The sequence below is a fragment of the Anabrus simplex genome, chromosome 1 (genome assembly GCF_040414725.1).
Source record: "Anabrus simplex isolate iqAnaSimp1 chromosome 1, ASM4041472v1, whole genome shotgun sequence".
Classification (NCBI taxonomy): domain Eukaryota; kingdom Metazoa; phylum Arthropoda; class Insecta; order Orthoptera; family Tettigoniidae; genus Anabrus; species Anabrus simplex.
In genome coordinates, this window is record NC_090265.1 from 955955947 (window position 1) to 955977240 (window position 21294).

Genomic DNA, 21294 nt, shown 5'->3' on the forward strand with positions numbered 1-21294 from the left:
CAGATAGATTTTTCCGCCGCCAGTGTAGTGAATTGCGATTTTCCGACTCATCGGGTACTCCTAGGAAACAGATTAGTAAAGGGGCATAGCTTTTGCCCTGGGACTCTCCACTATTCGACCCCCCCCCCCCCACTCCGAAAAAAGACTAAGAGTGTTCACGGATCACGGCTGTCTGCGGTCTGATCATTCCAGCTCTGGAACTTTGGACTGTTAGTTCGGCAGCGTAGTACTGTTCGTTAAAAGTGATAAAATGTGTGGTTTCTCATTTGATCGAGTATTTCATGTGAAATCATTGCTTTTACTCGAGCCATTCCTACTGACGTCATTGTAATGACCTATGTTCATTTCAGTTGGGAAAACCACTAAGACAGTCTTTCTGACAATGTAAAAAGGCAGGTGGAGGGTGAGTGTCTGCCATTATAATGCAATTTCCCAACCTGATTGTGACTGATGGTAGGCAAGCGGGCCTACCATTACAATGAAAATTCCCTAACGCAGTCCTCATATGAGAAAAGACGTTTGGCGTTTTCTCCGTCGCGTTTCCAGGGTAATGTTAAGAGCTATGCAATTTAATACAGTCTTGCTCACAACGTGTACTCTACCTAACCTAGAATTCTGTATACAATGTAGAATCCCGTAGCGAAGCACGGGTAAATAAATAATAATAATAATAATAATAATAATAATAATAATAATAATAAATAATAATAATAAATAAATAATAATAATAATAAATAATAATAATAATAATAATAATAATAAATAATAATAAATAAATAATAATACTAGTGACGACCCGGACTATGACCCGGATTATGAGCCAGAAACTCCCTCTGATCCCCAATCAACGACACAGGCTTATGACCAGTGTTCATAGGCGTACTACTTGGACTCCCAGGGCTACAGCATCAACTTTTAATCAACCTGGGATATGTAACAGTATTCGTTCATACGCCAGCAACCTTCAACTTCGCCGCGAACTTTAAATCGTCCTGTACTACAGCTTACGAACTGCTATTCCACACGTCTGCAAACGAACTAATCACCAGTCTCAGCATGGTCTCAGCCGTGACGTCGCTTCGTGATTCCTTAGCACGTGGTCTACCACAGACGGATCCAGAACATCCTAAGGCTTACTGATAGGGGCAGTTAAAGTGATTTCATTCTCTCCCTTCCCTCCTCCGAATGCTTATTGTGCTGTATAAGTCCCGAATAGCAACTTCCAAATATAGTTCGTGCTTGAATAGCTGCGAAAATGAGGAGAGATCGCACCAGCAACTTGGACTTCAGAGCATGGCTGTATTAATGTTTGCCACCGCGGCCCACGTCACCGTTCCAGCTACGAGGTAGAGAAAAGAGTGTACAACTCGCTCCTTCGTGGCCCGTTTTTGATCTTAAACTCTTCTTTTTCGCGAAAGGGGTCGCGAGCGAAGTCCGCTTCCCCTTCCCCCCACCCCTCGCCGCGTGGCGATCAGCACAAATCTACATCGCCTCTGACATGCTGTTCATTCTAAGAGAAAAAGACAATAGGGAGGTTTGGAAGAAGCGTTGTTTGAGAAATCCGTCCATATAATGGTTAGATGCAACCCTTCACACTACCCTACGGTGTGGTAATATTTTCATTTTTGCATAACTAGTACATATGACATCTGCTCCAATCTGCTTGCCATGTTCAGACCTTGGCCTACCCCTAGCGTTCTTACAGCATACACATCCCTCAAAAACAAACTCAACAAGTCTTGGGTGTCTTAAGATGTATGATACTTCTTCCCATCAAATTTAGCCAAATCGATCTCCTCTCACCAATTCGATTCAGTATCTCTTCATTCGTGATTCCATTTAGCCATATCACCTTCAGCACTCTTCCGTAACACAACATTTCAAAAGCTTCTATTCTCTTTCTTTCTGAGCTAGTTATCGTCCATGTTTTACTTCCATACAATACCACGCTCCAGACGAATGTCTTCAAAAACATCTTTCTAATTCCTAATCAAAGTTCGAAGTGAGCAAATGTATTTTCTTAAACGGCCTCCCTTGCTTGGGCTAGTCTATATATTATGTCCTCCGTACTTCTGCCATCGTTAGTTATTTTATTACCCAAGTAACAATATTCATCGACTACCATTAAGACTTCATTTCCTAATCTAATATATCCTGCATCACCTGACGTCTTTCGACTGCACTCCATTACGTTTGTTTTGGACTTATTAATTTTCATCTTGTACTCTTTCCCCAAGACTCTGTCCGTAATGTACAGTAATTCCTACAGATATTCCGCAGAATCAGACAAAATAACAATATCATTAGCAAATCTCAGGGTGTTGATTTCCTGTCTTTTGATTGTAATCGCTTTCCAAATGTCTCTGTAATTTCCTTTACCTCCTGTTTTATATAAACGTTGAAAAGGACGGGGGGCAAACTTTGCAGCCTTGCTTCACTCCTTTCTGGATTCCTGCTTCTTTTTCAAAGTCTTCTATTCCTCTCACTGCAGACTGATTTTTGTACAGATTGTAGATAATTCTATCCCGACCACCTTCAGAATCTCAAATAGCTTGGTCCAATCAACATTATCAAATGCCTTTTCTAGATCTACGAAAGCCTTGTACTTGGGTTTGTCCTTCTACATTCGGTCTTATAAAATCTGCCATAAGGTCAGGGTTGTTTCGCGTGTTCCTACAATTCTTCTGTAGCCAAACTGATCTTCTCCTAACTCAGTTTCAATTTTTTTTTCATTCTTCTGTAAATAATACGTGTTAAAATTTTGCAGGCGTGAGATACTAAACCAGACGTACCAGCTACCCCGATTAAAGAGGGAGACTCCCGTTTTTTGGTCCTTCCTCCCACTCTCCGGATCGCAGAGACTTTTCTCCCGATTTTGAGAGCAGATTTATTTATTCTTTGAAAATGCCATATTTTTCCACAGTCTTTAAGTAGCCACGAACCTACTGCGCTAGCGTAGCAGGGGAGAGGTGATACTGCCACAAAGCGCGTCCTAGGTGGCGGATAGCGGGGTCTTAACCGGCTTGCCGGCGGACTTGAGGGAAATAAAATACCTCTCGCGGACCAAAAACACAACCCCCTGGGGGTGGGAGACGCAGACGAATAATACACTCACGGTATCCCCTGCCTGTCGTAAGAGGCAACTAAAGGGGCGACCAAGGGATGATTATATTAGAACCATGAAACTCCTTGTGATTAGTACCACCACGCGGGGGACACCATGGATCGCTTTTACTTGCGCGTAGTACCACTATGTTCGGTACCAAATAGGTCTGTGATTAGTAGCAAACGAGAGCGCGACGGCTTTTACAATACCTGTGATTAGTAGCACTATCTGAGCGACACCGTGGGATGACGGAACACATGGCTCTGGCTTGCCTATGATTAGTACCCACTATATGAGGAACACCACGGGACAGTACGAGTCCTTGTGATTAGTACACTTAGGTGATGAACACCATGGGTTTGTGTTGCCCGTCAATGGCCGCAATGTGCGAAACACAGTAGGTATGTAATACATGTGCGAATTTCAATACCTGTGAGTAGTACCATCATGTGTGGAATACCGCGAGTCTACACTACTCTTGATTAGTACCGCAACATTACAAATACCATGGTTCTACTTTTCAAGCGATAAGTACCATCATGATGGGCCGGTGACTTGAATTTTGGACTCCTTTCGACTACAAGCATCATCGATTCAGTATCGTGCTATAGAACCAGTCCCTTGGTCAGTAATAGTATTGTTTTACGCCAGCTTCTGTGCATGTGAGGCACTGTGGGTCGGTTCCACTGATCGTTTTAAATTCATATCCATCCATCTGTTCATTTTTCATCCTCACGTTTTGAATTGTGGTCAGTGGAGGATTTTGTGTTTTTAATTTGTCATTTCATTTCGTCTCATTTTATACCATTAGGGACCGATGACCTAGATGTTAGGCCCCTTTAAACAAGCATCAATCAATCAATCATTCTTTAAGTAGATGAAGAGAAATGATTTTCAGTGCTCATTGGGAGGGCAGATGCAATCAGGTGGCGGTGATCTTAAATATGACAGAATCTCTAACGCAATGCTTTTTATCATTTCCACTTAGCAATGCAAACTGTGAGACATCTTTTAGCATATTTACAAGGGGGAAAACACGACTCAGATCAGTGCTTCCCGAAAAAGAATTTTGGAAAAGCATTTAACCTTAATGTATATTCAGCAAGACAAGTGAAGAGTCATGTGTTCTTAACTCTAGGTATATGCAGTATAGATAAATAAATAAATATCATAATAAATAAATAAATAAATAAATAAATAAATAAGAGAAGTAAATAAGAGAAATAAATAAGAGAAATGTAATACAGCATTATAATGTGTTAAATATTATTCAGCTGATGCAAGTTGCGTCATCAGTGATGGGTCGTAACATATCGCGATATGCCGTAGTATCCTGATTTTTGACTCTTCAAAGTTGGCACGTCTGCTAAATTAATGGAGCGACAGATTTCATACTTGTCAGCACCTGTTTTCTTGGGGAAATGTATAACACATTCTGCCTAAAATCGTATGGCACTTCTGCTGTACCATACATATTGCGCACTAAATGGAATAACCTCGCCATGCTGGCTTGCTTTTTTTTTACGTCGCACCGACACAGAGAGGTCTTATGGCGACGATGGGATAGGGAAGGCCTAGGAGTTGGAAGGAAGCAGCCATGGCCTTAATTAAGGTATAGCCCCAGCATTTGCCTGGTGTGAAAATGGGAAACCACAGGAAACCATCTTCAGTGCTGCCGACAATGGGATTCGAGCCCACTATCTCCCGGATGCAAGCTCACGGCTGCGCGACTCTAACCGCATGGCCATCTCGCCCGGTAGTTTATTCCAAGGCAGTCTGAAATTCTGAGGGCATGACATCAATTCCAGGTGCCTTGTTCCTACATAGGTCTCTCAAAGCTTCGTCGAATTCTGGCCTCAAAATTGGGTCTCACATTTCATTAGCATCAACAGACTCTTCTAGATCCAGAACCATATTATCTACGTGTTTACCTTGATACAACTGTTGAATACGTTTCTGCCATCTTTCTAATTTGTTTTCTTTCCCTAGAAGAGGTTGACCACCTGAGTTCTTAATATTTATACACCTTGTGTTCCTTTCTCCAAAGGTTTCATTGATTTTCCTGTACGCAACATCTACTTTTCCTACAACTACACAACCTTCAACATCCGTGCACTTCTGTTTCAGCCATTCTTTCTCACCTGCCCTGCACTTTATATCTACATCATTCTTTGACCGCTTGTATTCTTTCCCGCCTTACTCATTTTTTGCATTGTTGTATTTCGCCGTTCGTCAATCAGGTCTAGTACCTCTTGAGTGATCCATTGGTTCTTACTTGATGTTTCGTTCCTAACCTTTCTTCAGCAGCCCTACTGATCTTATTATTCACGACTGCCCATTTTTCATTTATTGTCCTTGTGCAACACGTTCCTGAAAAAATCCCTTACACTCTTTTCTACATTTCTAGAAAATAAATCTCAGAGAATTAAAGTAGGCGAAGCTTTATCTGACCCTGTAAAAATTAAGAGGGGAATTCTTCAAGGCAGTATTATTGGACCTTTTATATTTTCTTATATATATAAATGGTATGAGTAAAGAAGTGGAATCGGAGATAAGGCTTTTTGCAGATGATGTTATTCTGTACAGAGTAATAAATAAGTTACAGGATTGTGAGCAACTGCAAAATGACCTCGATAATGTTGTGAGATGGACAGCAGGCAATGGTATGATGATAAACGGGGATAAAAGTCAGGTTGTGAGTTTCATAAATAGGAAAAGTCCTCTCAGTTTCAATTACTGCGTTGATGGGGTAAAGTTCTTTATGGGGATCGCTGTAAGTGCCTAGGTGTAAGGAAAGATCTTCGTTGGGGTAATCATATAAATGGATTTGTAAAAAAGGGTACAGAGATCTGCACAGGGTTATGAGGATGTTCAAGGGTTGTAGTAAGGATGTACAGGAGAGGGCATATAAGTCTCTGGCAAGACCCCAAATAGAGTATGATTCCAGTGTATGGGACCCTCACCACCAGGATTACTTGATTCAAGAAATGGAAAAAATCCAAAGAAAATCAAATCGATTTTGCTCTGGTTGATTTCCGACAAAAGAGTAGCGTTACAAAAATATTGCAAAATTTGGGCTGAGAAGACTTTGCTCTTCCTGCCAATGTACTCCACTTATACCAACTACAAATAACTTTAGTCTATCCATTTCCCTTTTCAGATTCTCTAACTTACCACAATGATACAAACTTCTAATATTCTACGCTCCGACTCGCAAAATGTCAGTATCCATCTCTATTCGCGTGGAATGACATTAGTAGAAGAATAAGTTTGAGTGGTGTCTTTAAAAGTAGGAAAGATCACAATATGAAGATAAAGTTGGAATTCAAAAGGACAAATTGGGGCAAATATTCTTTTATAGGAAGGGGAGTTAGGGATTGGAATAACTTACCAGGGAGATGTTCAATAAATTTCCAAGTTCTTTGATATCATTTAAGAAAAGTTTGAAAAAACAACAGATATGGAATCTGCCACCTGGGCGACTACCCTAAATGCAAATCAGTAGTGACTGATTGATTCTTTCAACTTGTCTAGATCCTACCTCCTTGTATCCCTTCCTTCCTTCCTTTAATTTCTTCAACTTCCGATGACATTTCATGACCAACTAAATGTCGCCAGAGTCCACGTCTGCTCCTGGGAAAGTCTTGCAATCCAACACTCAGTTTCTGAATCTCTGCCTAATCATAATGAAGTCCATTTGATACCTGTCAGTGTCTCCGGGTCTCTTCCACATAAATAGCCGTCGTTTGTGGTGTTTGAGCCATGTAGCAGCAAGGAAAAAATTATGACCGGTGCAAAATTCAACAGCCGACTTCCTCTTTCATTCCTTTGTCTCAGTCCGAATTCTCCTACTGCATTACCTTCTAATCCTTGGCCCAACACTGCATTGCAGTCTCCCAACACTGATTCTCGTCACCATTTACATACTGTATTAAATCTTTCTATTTCTTTATCATCCGCTGAACTAGTAGGCATATAGACCTGTACTATTCTGGTGGACATTGGCATGGTAACTATCTTGACAACGTAATAGCTTACCTGCTGCCCTATTTTCTTATTCGTAATGAAACCAACTCTTGCATTTCCCCTGTTTGATTTTGATATAATAATTCTCAATTCGCGTGACCAACAATCCTGCTCCTTCTGCCAATGTACTCCACTTATACCAACTACAAATAACTTTAGTTTATCCATTTCCATTTTCAGATTCTCTAACTTACCACAATGATACAAACTTCTAATATTCTACGCTCCGACTAGCAAAATGTCAGTATCCATCTTCCTGATCATCGCTCTCTCTCGTATTGTCTCCACCTGGAGATCTGAATGGGGGACTATTTTACCTCCGGAATATTCCACCCGGAAGGAAGCCATTATCAGTTGATGATTCATACAGAGAGAGCTGCATATCCTCGGTAGTTAGTTACGGCCGTAATTTCCCGTTGCATTCAACCTTGAGAATAAGTGATACTAAAGGAAGTATCTGCCTGTTCCCATGCTCAGCAAGCTACCGGGCCAGATGAGGTATCACTTGATACGAATACGACTTGATCAAACTCCTAATTGCAAGGGGAGGGGGGAATAGAAATATCTCAACATCAGCAGTTACTCAGCGACCAAGATGAGATAAGGCAGTTGGCCTGATTGAGTTTACCCATTAACATTCGCATTCCCTTCCCAGTTAACATTTGGCAAGTTCGCATCACCCGCTACAATAACGTCCCTTTCTGTTTCCCACATAGCTGTCTGGTTCTTGCACCCACGTCATCAATTACTGTCTTACTAAAAGAAAATGATGTCACTGAAGCCAGCAGCGCAATGGGCTTGAGGCTTAATGTAAAGAAGACCAAGTGGATGGTTATAAGTAGGAAAGAAGATGGCATTCGAGGTAATTTCACAGCAGCAAAGGAACAGATCGCGAGAGTGGCAACATTTAAATACCTGGGATGTCACATCAGTGATGACTGGGACCTTACTCACGAGATCCGATGCAGAATTGAGCAGGCCAGAACTTCTTTTCAGAGACTTAGAAAACTTTTGACAAGCCGTGACCTTTCTATTTCACTACGGACACGACTACTCCAGTGCTACGTTTTCAGCATTCTGTTATATGGCGTGAAGGCATGGACACTAACTGAGACCATGTGCAAGAAGTTGCAAGCATTTGAAATGTGCACGTACCGAAGGATGCTGAAGATACCTTGGACAGCTAAATGGTCAATATAGACGTTTTGCACCGTATGAACAAAGAACCAGAAATTCTCACTACCATCAAGGAGCTAGAATACTTTGGTCATATGATGCGGAACTGTAAATACCTTCTGCAAGTAATACTCCAAGGGAAAATTAATGGAAAACGTGGTCCGGGAAGAAGTACGACATCATGGCTCGGCAACTTGAGCCAGTGGTTTGGGGTGACAAAGCTTACTCTGTTCAGAACAGCTATGAACAAACAACAGATCATGCTACTGATCGCCAACGTTCTGCGAGGACATGGCACATGAAGAAGAAGAAGAAAAGAAAAAAGTAACATATTTCTGAAAATGCTGCAACCAATCAATAAACATCTCGGACCTATTTTTGAACACTTGTATGAAGCACCAAGAGGACCATTTCTTAACATTTCGTTCTATTAACATAAAGAAATACGTAACTGGATTAAAGCCACTAAGGCCATCTATGACAGCTGATGGCGGAGCTGTTGAGGATCCAACCAGCCTTCGGGCTGAGAATTAAACATACATACATACATACATACATACATACATACATACATACATACATACATACATACAAACATACATACATACATACATACATACATACATACATACATACATCTATATATATAAAATAAGAGTTTTGTCTGTACATTGCTCAGAATCTGAAAATAATGGTATTTCTGTATCGGTCATGTCCATAGTAACAAGAAAATGCACTTTTTACTTTTCCGTAATTTCTGTCTGTCTGTCTGTATGTATGTATGTATGTATGTACACGCATCACGAGAAAACGGTTGAAGAGAATTTAACGAAAATCGGTATGTGAAGTCGGGGGATGAGCTTCTACAATCTAGGCTATAAATCATTTTACTCACGCTGAGTGAAATGGTAGTTTAGGGGAAGACCTAAAATTGAATTCTCAACTATTTATGTTATTAGTGGTCTAATGAAAATCGGTATGTGAAGTCGGGGGATGAGCCTCTGCAATCTAGGCTATAAATCATTTTACTCACGTTGAGTGAAATGGTAGTTTAGGGGAAGGCCTAAAATTTAATTCTCAAATATTGTTGATATTAGTAGTCCTATCTTGATGAAAATCGGTATGCAAAGTCAGGAAATAAGTCGCTATAGTCTAGGCTGTAAATTATTTTATTCACGCTGAGTGAAATGGTAGTTTAGGGGAAGGCCTAAAATGTAATTCTCAAATATTTCTTATTATAGGTGTAATCGATGAATGCTACATAACTAAGGTTATATAGTGTAAAATTTCCTATTATTTATGTCTTATACATTGTTACCGTACTGGTTGTGATCACAAAGATATTCATGAATTTTGGATTTTTGTTACTAAGTCCATATCAGCGCCGAGTTACGAGAAAATGGGTAAACAGTATTTAATGAAAATCGGTATGTAAAGTCGGAGAATAAGAAACTACAGTTTACGGCATAAAATATTTGACAAATCACAGAGTCGAAAGAAAACTAAATGTGAAGGCCTACAATATAGAAAGCTCATAACATTGATCAGCAATAACATTACATTGACCATTGTTTGTCGTGATGTGCTTTGTGTCTTCTGTTGCCCCTCATCTCCGGTAGATAGGATTACTGCTGCGTACAGAGTATTTTTATTTGATTTACGTCGCACCGACATAAATAGGTTTTATGGCGATGATGGGATAGGAAAGGACTAGGAGTGCCTTAGGCCTTAATTAAGGTACAGGTCCAGCATTTGACTGGTGTGAAAGTGGGGAAACCACGGAATACCATCTTCAGCGCTGCCGACAATGGGGTTCGAATCCACTATCTCTCGGATGCAAGCTCACAGCTGCGCACCGCTAACCACACGGTCAACTCGCCCAGTCGTACAGAGTGTAACAGCCTGCCTGAATATTGATGGGAAGTAGCTGGGGAGTTAGGTAACTTTCTTCTTTAGCATGCAATTCCCCTGGTTTATAAATTTTCTGATACTACTGGTACGTAACACACTGGATCATCATAACATTCGGGCTATTCAATCCCTACTCTGAGGCACTGATTGGAATGAACAGTGTGCATATTTAGCAGAATAATGGCAGATGAGTGTTCATGGCAATCTGCGGCCTGGTCATCCCAGCTCTGGAAGTTTGGACTATTAGATTGGCACCGCAATCTAACCGCAGCACTGTTCGTTAAAAGTGATAAACCGTGCGGCTTTCCATTTGATCGAGTATTTTATATGATAGCATTGCTTTTAATCGCTACATTCATACTTACGTTTTTGTAATGACCTATGGAATTTCAGTTAGGTAAACCACAAAGTCAGTCTTTCTAAGAATCCCGTAGCGAAGCACGGGTACATCAGCTAGTATTTAATAAAGCCGAGCTTTCCGCCAAATTGCATTGGCCTTCATCAGGGCATGTGAAGCTCTGCCTCCGACAGTGAGCAAAGAAATTCTTCGAAGGAACGTGGAAGTCTTGACCCTACTCTCCACGTCCTACCCCACTAATTGGACTCAAGGATCGTCGGGCTGTGCTATGGTGGTTGGGAGGGAAGTTGCTGTTTCACCACCCTCTGTCGACAGTTTGAGCGCGTTCCGCTGTGTTATGGTGGTGTTATGCGTGTATTTCTGCAGTACAGGTCTCCATGCATTTGCTAACTTTAAGCCGTCTTCCCTATTGATGTCATTTGGGAGCAGCTTTATCTCTACGGCCACCCTTACAAGTCGAGCATAGAAGTATTTTACAGGCGCGGTGACCTTCGCCTGGTTAAAGATGATTTCATGGTCTGTACTGTAGAAATGTTCTGCTATGGCAGACTAGCTTATAGCATTCTCCGTGGAGAATGAAAGAGTGACATTCTTTACCAACCTGATGTGTTCTTTCATCCTGGTGCTAACAAGCCTTTTTGACAACGGGACGCACTCAACAAACTGTCGACAGAGGGTGGTGAATCTGTAACTTCCCTCCCAATCACCACAGCACAGCGCGACAATCTTTGAGTACAGTTAGTGGTGTAGGCCGTGGATAGTAAGGTCATGACTTCCACGTCCCTTCGAAGAATTTCTTTGCTCACTGTCGGAGGTAGAACTGGTGCAATTCGGCTTTATTAAATAAATATATATAGTGGCTTTAATCCAGTTACACATTTATTTCTTTATGTTGATACAATGAGCCACAAAAACCTACGTTCATTAAATAGGTGCCATTCTCTGTCTCGGATAATTCAACAGTCTGTCGGATTGTAGTTTATGAAAAGTATTGGGTAAGTTATGCTACTTTCTTCAGCGTAGCCTATCTAAAGACCGTCCTCCTGAGACCTGCAAATGTTAGGCTATAAAAGAGATTGGCTAGCTTAACAATATAATTCTTCAGGTCACTATCAATCTAATTATTGAAACTGTAGGTTTACCATCTAAATGACTGGGGCTGAGTTAAACTCAATTGTTTCCTCGTCGTCGACTCAGGAATTCCAAAACTTCTGCCTCTCTCATGTTTCTGTCATCTTCTCTAACAGCTCCCAGGATATGATTTAACCAGAATGTCCTGATTTAAGGTTTCAGCCAAGTACGAAATTATTTTAGTTGTTTTTCTGTTCGTCATTACGTGGCATTTAAGAATATGTCCGACTCGTTGGCTGAACGGTCAGCGTACTGGCCTTCGATTCAGAGGGTCCCGGGTTCGATTCCCGACCTGATCGGGGATTTTAACCTTTATTGGTTAATTCCAATGGCACGGGGGCTGGATGTATGTGTTGTCTTCATCATCATTTCATCCTCATCACAACGCGCAGGTCGCCTTCGGGAGTCAAATCAGAAGACCTGCACCTGGCGAGCCTAACCCGTCCTGGGATATCCCGGCACTAAAAGCCATACGACATTCATTCATTTAAGAATATAAGTGGAATATCATTGAATTAGTAATTATGTCTACCCTTTAGTCCCGTTTTCCTGATATGGGGATGAGGTGAGATGAAATTATATGGCATGTTTTTACGGCCAAATGCTCTTTCTGACGCTAACCTCAGTCAAGGAGCCAATGAAAATGAAATGAATGATGGTGAATGAAACTGGTAAGGAGGTGGAAGGAATCGGCTCTGGTCTATGAACTGGAACTGTTCCGGCATTTTCCTTTAAGTGAAAATGGGAAACTACAGAGAACCATTCTCAGAGCAGCCGACGGTTGGGTTCGATCCCATTTGCTTCCCGAATGCAGAACTTGGCTCCATAGCCGTAGCGCGCTAACACCCGCGGTCACTCCACTCGCTTGGTATATTGTTGAATTTAAGCAGGATAACTGTGCGCAGAGTGCGCATCATTACCATGTTCTGTTTTAAAACGTGTTTCTACCAGGTAAAACCATCAATCAGTGTCGGTAACTTCTTCATGTAGAGAAACACTACGTACCACAGTGTAATATTATATTTAATAAACACAATCGGGTTAAAAATTGTACGCCTACCTCAAAATAATAAGTTACTTGTACAAAGGACTTTTCTTCAGCAGGGACTGTCGAAGACCGGCACCAAGAAATTGTTTTAAAAGACTTTTACTGATATGTCTTAAGTATTTTCTCCCATGTAGAACAATGAAAATGGTAAATATTGTACATTCCACTTGTTAATAAAATAACAAGAGGTCAAAATACGAGAGATCGTACATTAGAATATTTAATAACAGTTCCCCTGTTTAAAATAAGACCATGTATTTACATCCTTTATTTCCTCTGTTACAGGATGAATTCACACCGCCAGATAGAGCTTGATTGGAAGAACTATGGATGAAAATGAAGAAACTATTCTGAATTTTTTACTAATAAAAATTTCATTCATCAGGTTTGAGTTTGGATGCATAATAGATCCGGCCAATGGCGTACGCAGAATTGTGTTAAGTGGGGGTCATTATTAAAATTGTTTACAATTTACATTATCGGTATTTTAAATTTTGTGTATTATTATTATTATTATTATTATTATTATTATTATTATTATTATTATTTCGTTATGCCCATTCATAGAGCACGTTGGAACTTGTTCGTTGGCTTTCCTATTCTTCCAAAATCTCTTCGTGACTCGTGTTTCCTCTTCCGTTCTTCTGACCACTTTGAACCAGTCCTGCTGCGAGTTTTTACCATCTCATGCTGTCTTCTCTGATGTTCAATTATTATTATTATTATTATTATTATTATTATTATTATTATTATTATTATTATTATTATTATTATTATTATTATTATTATTATATCACGTAACGATATATTCATTATACTATATTAGAATAGAACATATTCATAACTACCCTAATGAAATCTTGTACCGGTACACGTATTTTTTTCACAGTCTTAGGCTACAGTTTTTAACAAATTTTTAATATCTTCTGTTTCACTTTTTATAATGAAAATGCTGCAATGCCACATGCCATGATTACACTTAGGCTACACAATAATAACATATTTTAGTCAACGGTTATTTTGTATACGATAGGCAAGATACTTTACATAACGGGAAATTCCATGGAAGCAACCACATATACTGTAATAAATTTAATTGAACACAATATGTCAATTTGGAACTCACCAAGGTTGAAGAATGAAACTGGCATGACGAATCCATACTTTAGTCGAAGAAAAAGTTGAATGCTGTTGTCTCAAATGTTCAAATCAATATTCTTTTGTAGTCTACAGTATTACTATTTTGAAAAAAATAATTGTTTAAAACGAGTACCGGTAATACAATTAATATGTAATGTGCGCAGCCTACAGTGTATAACGTTACTACACTTCCAAAACTTCAGGATTCACAATACTATGCCAAAATGACTTTCTTTTCATTTACCACATCTTATGCAGTTGGAGTGTAATTTCAAACGTGTATTTCCCGTACAATTACGCAAATATGTTTCAGACGGCGTAATGTTAAGAAACATCGTTCCATTTCAACATGTGGATCGCAGCTAGTATTTCTAACAAAGTAAATATATTTGGCATCATGTTGGGATTACACATTGGTAACCCACCTGCAGTCGTTTTCGGTTGGTCCCCCTTTTCAAGTCTTGCAATACGTAATTTTAATTCAATATACAGGTCTTCTTGGCAACCGCGTTTTATCTCACTGGCGTAGAACTCTGTGAGCGAAGCGAAAGCAGAAACGTCTGATGGCAGGGACAGAAGGATTGGATTCGTAGGTAAAATGCATTGAAATCCTTTCATTATTTCCTTGTGTTTAAAGAAACGCAAATCTATTTGGGACATGAAGGTATCCAGAAATGTAATAAAAGTAGAAACACGAAAATAAAATTCAAGAGTCACTAATGTTAAGTCCAAGTTCACACAGTGTTTTTGCTCGCGCTGCCATGCGAGGGATTTGAATGGAGGACCTCAACCTATAGAAGACGTCAGAAGCACAAATGAAAATTTTAGAAAAATATTCATCAACATTTCCGCGTATAGATTTCATTTCAAATTTATGTCCTCAGCAAATTTTAATGCTTCCACTAAATTATGAATTCTGCAGGAATTTACACAATGAGAGACTTAAATAAAACAGTGATATCACAAACTGACAATCGGTCAGAGTACATAGAAATGAATTTACTTGTGATGACGAGCCTTTGTCTTTCCATTCTGATATGTTTTCAAAGGTTGCAGTAATAGGGCCATTCAACTCCACCATCGTTGTTGCACAAAAGTGAGCGAGTTTTTTAAGGCGTGAAGTTGTAGTTTTCATTTCACTTATCGTAGATTTTAGAACATGTTGCCTTTTAGGTGTACTGAGAAATTCGTACAGATTTGCTATTGTACCCATGGAGTTTCTAATGGTGACCACTTCATAAACACTGGATACATCTAAGTTGAGGCTATGTGTTGAGAAGTGGACATAGCTGACGGAATTGTTTCCTTTACATGTGCCTGGAATCCGTTTACTTTTCCAGACATGGACATAGCTCCGTCATACCCTTGACCACGAATCTGACGTATGTCTATATTAAATGAACACAACTTGTTCAATATCGTCGTTACGATTCCTTTTCCTGTCACATCACATAAAGATACGAATTGTAGAAAGTTTTCCCTCACAGTGAAATTTTCTCATTTCAACATGATGAACACACAGTGATAATTACACTGGCGGAAAAAATGTCAAAACAGCAAGAAGAAGTTCTGCTAGATTAACGAACGTTGGTAGGCGTGTTTATACATCTGAAAGATGACATTGATTCAAATTTCCCGCGAATCTCATTAGCGTGGCGCTAGCAGCGGCCCCATGACGTTGCACATCAGGTTTGCTATAAATACGGGCTGTACTGTGCAAGAGCGTTAGTTACTTGTGAGATTGGACGGAGTGACTGTGAGTGGGTCAAGAATGCCTTTACGGTGACGAAGAGGCCAGTATCAACAGCTCACGGCGGTTGAACGAGGCCGTAGAACAGGGCTAAGTGAAGGTGGATTTTTCTTTCACGCTACTGCAGAACGAGCCAGACGCCCTGCGGCGTGCATTCCACTTACCCCAAACCAGCACCGTCTGCGACTTCAGTCGTGTCAAGCGAGAGTTCATTGGAGGATGGAGTGGAGGTCCGTTGTGTTTTCCGATGAAAGCCGGTTCTGCTTTGGTGCCAGTGATGGCTGTGTGTAAGTTAGAACGAGGCCATCTGTCTGCGGCGTCGACACACTGAACCTACACCGGGAATTCTGGTCTGAGGAGCAGTTTCCTATGACAGCAGGAGCACTCTCGTGGTTATCCTACGCACTCTGACTGCAGATGTGTACGTCCGTCTGGAGATTCGACCTGTTGTGCTACCATTCATAAACAGCATTCCTGGACGTGTTTTCCAACAGGATAATGCACGCCCGCATGCCGCTGTTGTAACCCAACGTGCTCTACAGAGTATCGACATGTTGCCTTGGCCTGCTCGATCCCCGATTTGTCCCCAATCGAGCACGTATGGGACATCAATGGACGACAAATCCAGCGTCATCCACAACCTACATTAACCGTCCCTGTATTGACCGTCCAAGTGCAACAGGCATGGAACTCCATCCCACAAGCTGACACCCGGTACCTGTATGACACAATGCATGCACGTGTGCATGCCTGCATTCAACAGTCAGGCGATTACACCGGTTACTAACGGACCAGCATGGCATATTTGCGATGGCTTTTCTCACGTGGATATAAACCTGTAGGCTTGTACCTTTAATCAATTAACTATGTTGCCTCGACAAATATATTGCCAAAATTTCCGTATTCTACACTTCTTATATCATGATGTTTGGATATTTTTTCCGCCAGTTTAATTGTTTCTTATCGCTGATAATAGTGGAGAAACAGCTGGAGGCAGTAAGTTCTTTCATGAGATTTCGAACAATTAGGTCATTGCACACTTCAATTATTTCATTCTGTATTTAAGGACTGGTGTACTGCACATTTCCAACACTTTCCTTTAAAGTACAGAATCAGTGTTACTTCCAAAGCGAAGAAGTGCTCTGAAATTGACATAATTTTCTTCTGGTTCTTGGACTGTCTCTATTCGTCCCGAATCCTTGTGGCCTCGCAATGCGACACATAGTTTTCCGCAGAACAAAACACTTTCAGTAATAGTAATAAGATTTTTCTTGTTCCCCAGTTTCTTTTTCACTGTTGCAGTATCTATTTGGACATCGATAAACTTTTTTCTCCCAAATTGAAATATCTGCTAAAGTACCGCCTACCTCTAAACATTCTTTGTGATACAGAATCATCTCATGTTCTGAAAATCGTTCGACGGCATGTTTTCAGTTGTCAAATTTCATACTACAATGTTGACCTAAGGGTTGCTTGCCAGATCCAACACCATCACTTGAAGCAAACAATGCACAACATTTACAAAACCACCCTCCTTTAAATTCGGAATATGCAAGCCACTTCCAGCGGTAAAGCCATTTAACTGAAATCGTAAATTTATATTTCCTTTTGCTGCAAAAACAAACCCGGGCGTTGGTTCCCAGACGAAGATCAGCTTTCTCAGGCTCTCAGAAACAACTTGCGTACCCTTCTAATTTTACTGACAAATCGTACTTGCTTACGCGCTCCGGCACTGCACATCTATGATTATATCTATGATTATTATATGTTCACATTACCACAGACACCATAATAATGGAAATATCGAAACAAATAATTATGCAAGTGCGAGAGTGTCTTACTATATATGGTCATACGGTACCCTAGTCAGCTGAAGAGGCGTTGCCACATTTAGCATAACCCAGCCATTACTAGAGGCAGCCATGTTCAAGCTCCTTTTTTAAAAAAAAAAGCGCTGTAACATTGTTAAACATATCCATTCATACAGCCTGTTTCACTGAAAAAGTTGAAGCGTGTGTTTTGCACAGATTTATCAATAGTTGTTCAGTATGAACGTTTATTCTTGTGGTCCAGGGGAAATGTTCGTACTCATAACATTCTTTCTCTCACAAGAAGTCCACAGTGCATTCTGCATGTGCCTCGATATCGTTGCGTGAATGTTGAACTTATCAGCAATTTCATGTAGATTATTTTAATCTTACGATGGGGAAGGGTGTGTTGGGAATAGTATTGTTTGATAATGAATAAGAAAATAGGGTAGCGGGTAAGCAACTACGACCAGCACAGTGAAAGGATTATTGTTGTCAAGATAGACACAAAACCAATACCCACCACAATACTGCAGGTCTACATGCCTACCAGTTCAGCGGATGATGAAGAAATCGAAAGAATATAAGAAGAGATAGAAGATTTAATACAGTATGTAAATGGTGATGAAAATTTAATTCGAATGGGAGACTGGAATGCAGTAGTAGGTAGAGAAGAGGTAGTGCAGAAGGTAATACAGTAGGAGAATTCGATTTGTGACAAAGGAATGAAAGAGGAAGTCTGCTGGTTGCATTCTGCACCAATCATAAATTAGTCCTTGCTAATACTTGGTTCAAACACCACAAACGACGGCTGTATACGTGGACGAAACCTGGAGATACTGGAAGGTATTAAAATAGACATAATTATGATTAGGCCGAGGTTCAGAACCAGATGCTGGAATGCAAGACTTTCCAGAAGCAGACGTGGACTCTGATCACAACTTGTTAGTCATGAAATGCAATTTGAAGTTGAAAAAATTGAAGGAAGGGAGGAATGCAAGGAGACGGGATCTAGACAAGTTGAAACAAAAGAGTGTGAGGGATTGTTTTAAGCAACATGTTGCACAAGGACTAAATGAAAGGGCTGAAGGAAACGCAATAAATGAAAAATTGACTGTCGTGAAGAATAAGACTAGTAGGGTTGCTGAAGAAAAGTTAGGAAGGAAGGAAAGATCACGTAAGAATCAATTAATAACTCAGGATATACTAGACCTGATTGACGAATGGCGAAAGTACAACAATACAAAAAAGAGGATGGTAGGAAACAATACAGGCGATTAAAGAATGAATTAAAGTGCAGGACAGCTCAGGAAGAATGGCTGAAAAGAAGTTCATGGATGTTGAAGGTTGTATGGTTGTACGAAAGGTAGACGTTGCATACAGGAAAATCAAGGAAACCTTTGGAGAAAGGAAATCTAGGTATATGAATATTAAGAGCTCAGATGAAAAACCACTTCTAGGTAAAGAAGACAGGGTATAAAGATGGCAGGAATATATCCAACAGCTGTATCATGGCAAAGAGGAGGCTGTTGATGTTTATGGAATGGGACACCCAATTTTGAGATAAGAATTCAACAGAGCTTTGAGAGGGTTGATTAAGAACAAGGCACCGTCAATTTATGACATACCCTCAGAATTACTGAATGCTTTAGGAAAAACTAGAATAGCAAGTTTATTTAGTATGTAAGATGCATGATACAGGAGAAATGCCAGCGGTTTTTCGGCAGAATGTTTTATACCTAATCCCAAGTGAGCCGGTGCTGACAAGTGAGAAAACTACCGCACCATTTGTTTAGTATCTCAGGCCTGCAAAATGTTAGCACGTAGTATTTACGGAAGAATGGAGATACAGGTTGAAAATGAGTTGGGAGAAGTTCAGTTTGGCTTCAGAAGAAAAGTTGGAGCATATGAAGCAATCCTGACTTTATGTCTGATCTTAGAGGACCAAATTAAGAAGAACAAGCCCACATAAATGGCGTTCGTGGATATAGAAAAGGTATGTGATAACGTTGATTGGACCAAGCTATTTGAGATTCTGAAGGTAATCGGGACCAGATAGCGAGACAGAATAATTATCTACAATCTGTACTAAAATCAGTCTGCAGTGATAAGAATCCAGGGCCTTGAAAAAAAGAGTGGAAATCCAGAAAAGAATGATGCAAGGCTGAACTTTGTCCCCTCTCCTTTTCACTGTTTATATATAACAGGCAGTAAAGTAAATCAAAGAGGAATTTGGAAAGGGAATCACAATCCAAGGAGAGGAAATCAAAACCCTGAGATTTGCCGATAATATTGTTATTTTATCTGAGTCTTCAGAAGATCTGGAGAAATTGCTGAATGGCATTGGCAGAGTCTTGGGGAAGGAGTACAAGATGAAAATAAATAATATGTCCAAAGAAAGATAATGGAGTGCATTGGAACAAAGTCGGGTGATGCAGGAAATATTAGATTAGGAAATGAACTCTTAAAAGAAGTAGAAGTATATTGTTTCTGGGTAGTAAAATAACTAACCATGGCAGAAGTAAGAAGGACATAATATGCAGACTGATACAAGCAAGGAAGGCCATTCTTAAGAAAAGAAATTTGCTCAATTCGAACATTGATATAGGAATATAGAAATAAAAAAGATGTGTTTTCTGGAGCGTGGCAATGTATGGAACTGAAGCATATACGATAATTAGCACAGAAAGAAAAAGAATAGAAGCGTTTGAAATGCGTTGTTACAGAGATGGGTAGATCAAACCACGAATGAAGAGATACTGATCGAATTGGTGAGCGGAGATCAATTTGGCGAAATTTGATGAGATGAGGAGATCGAATGATAGGACACATCTTAAGACACCCAGGACTTGTTCAGTTGGTTTTTGAGGGAAGTATAGACGGTAAGAACGGCAGGGGCAGACCAAGGTATGAATATGTCAAGCAGATTAGACCAGATGTAAGATGTAGTAGTTACGTAGAAGTAAAAAGTTTTTTTTTGCTTTACGTCGCACCGACACAGATATTTCTTATGGCAACGATGGGCTAGGACTGGGAAGGAAGCGGCCGTGGCCTTAATTAAGGTACAGCCCCAGCATTTGCCTGATGTGAAAATGGGAAACCACGGAAAACCATCTTCAGGGCTGCCGACAGTGGGGTTCGAACCTACTATCTCCCGAATACTGGATACTGGCCGCACTTAAGCGACTGCAGCTATAGAGCTCGGTAAATAAAATGTTTAGTACAGGATAGGCCTGCATGGAGAACTGCATCAACTCAGTCTATGGACTGATGATTCAAACAACAATATATTTTCAGGGATGAATTCAATAAAGGAGCTCTCAAATTAGTACGTCAAAAACGAACTGAACAAGTTCTGGGTGACTTCAATTGTTGTAGGAAGACGCCGAAAATGAAGAGTAATGACCGTTGGCTAAAACAGTTGAACATTTTATGTAATCAGTTTGGCCCCATATTTATTAAAAACCGAAGTGTTGTCTGTCTACAATTGTACGTTCATAATTAATTTATACGCTGAGTGCGAAGTGCTATGACATCGTTAGATTAAGTAATAATTTGTCATTTCCGACCTCGACATTTGAGAAAATCATCCGTCATTTTTGGAGTGTCGCCTTCTTCAGGGAAAGGGAGTATACTTTTCTTTACACATGTTGTTCAACTGCATGAGAGTGAATAAGTCGTGAATCTTCAAGGTGATGAAATTCATTTTAAAGGAACTAAAACTGTAGACTGTTTGGGGTTGCCGGGAATAAAACAGCATTTATAGTTTGTTCTGCCTTTGGTCAGTAGTAAGACTTATTCCGGTTAAATAACTTATAGGGTTAGATTTAACAACAATGA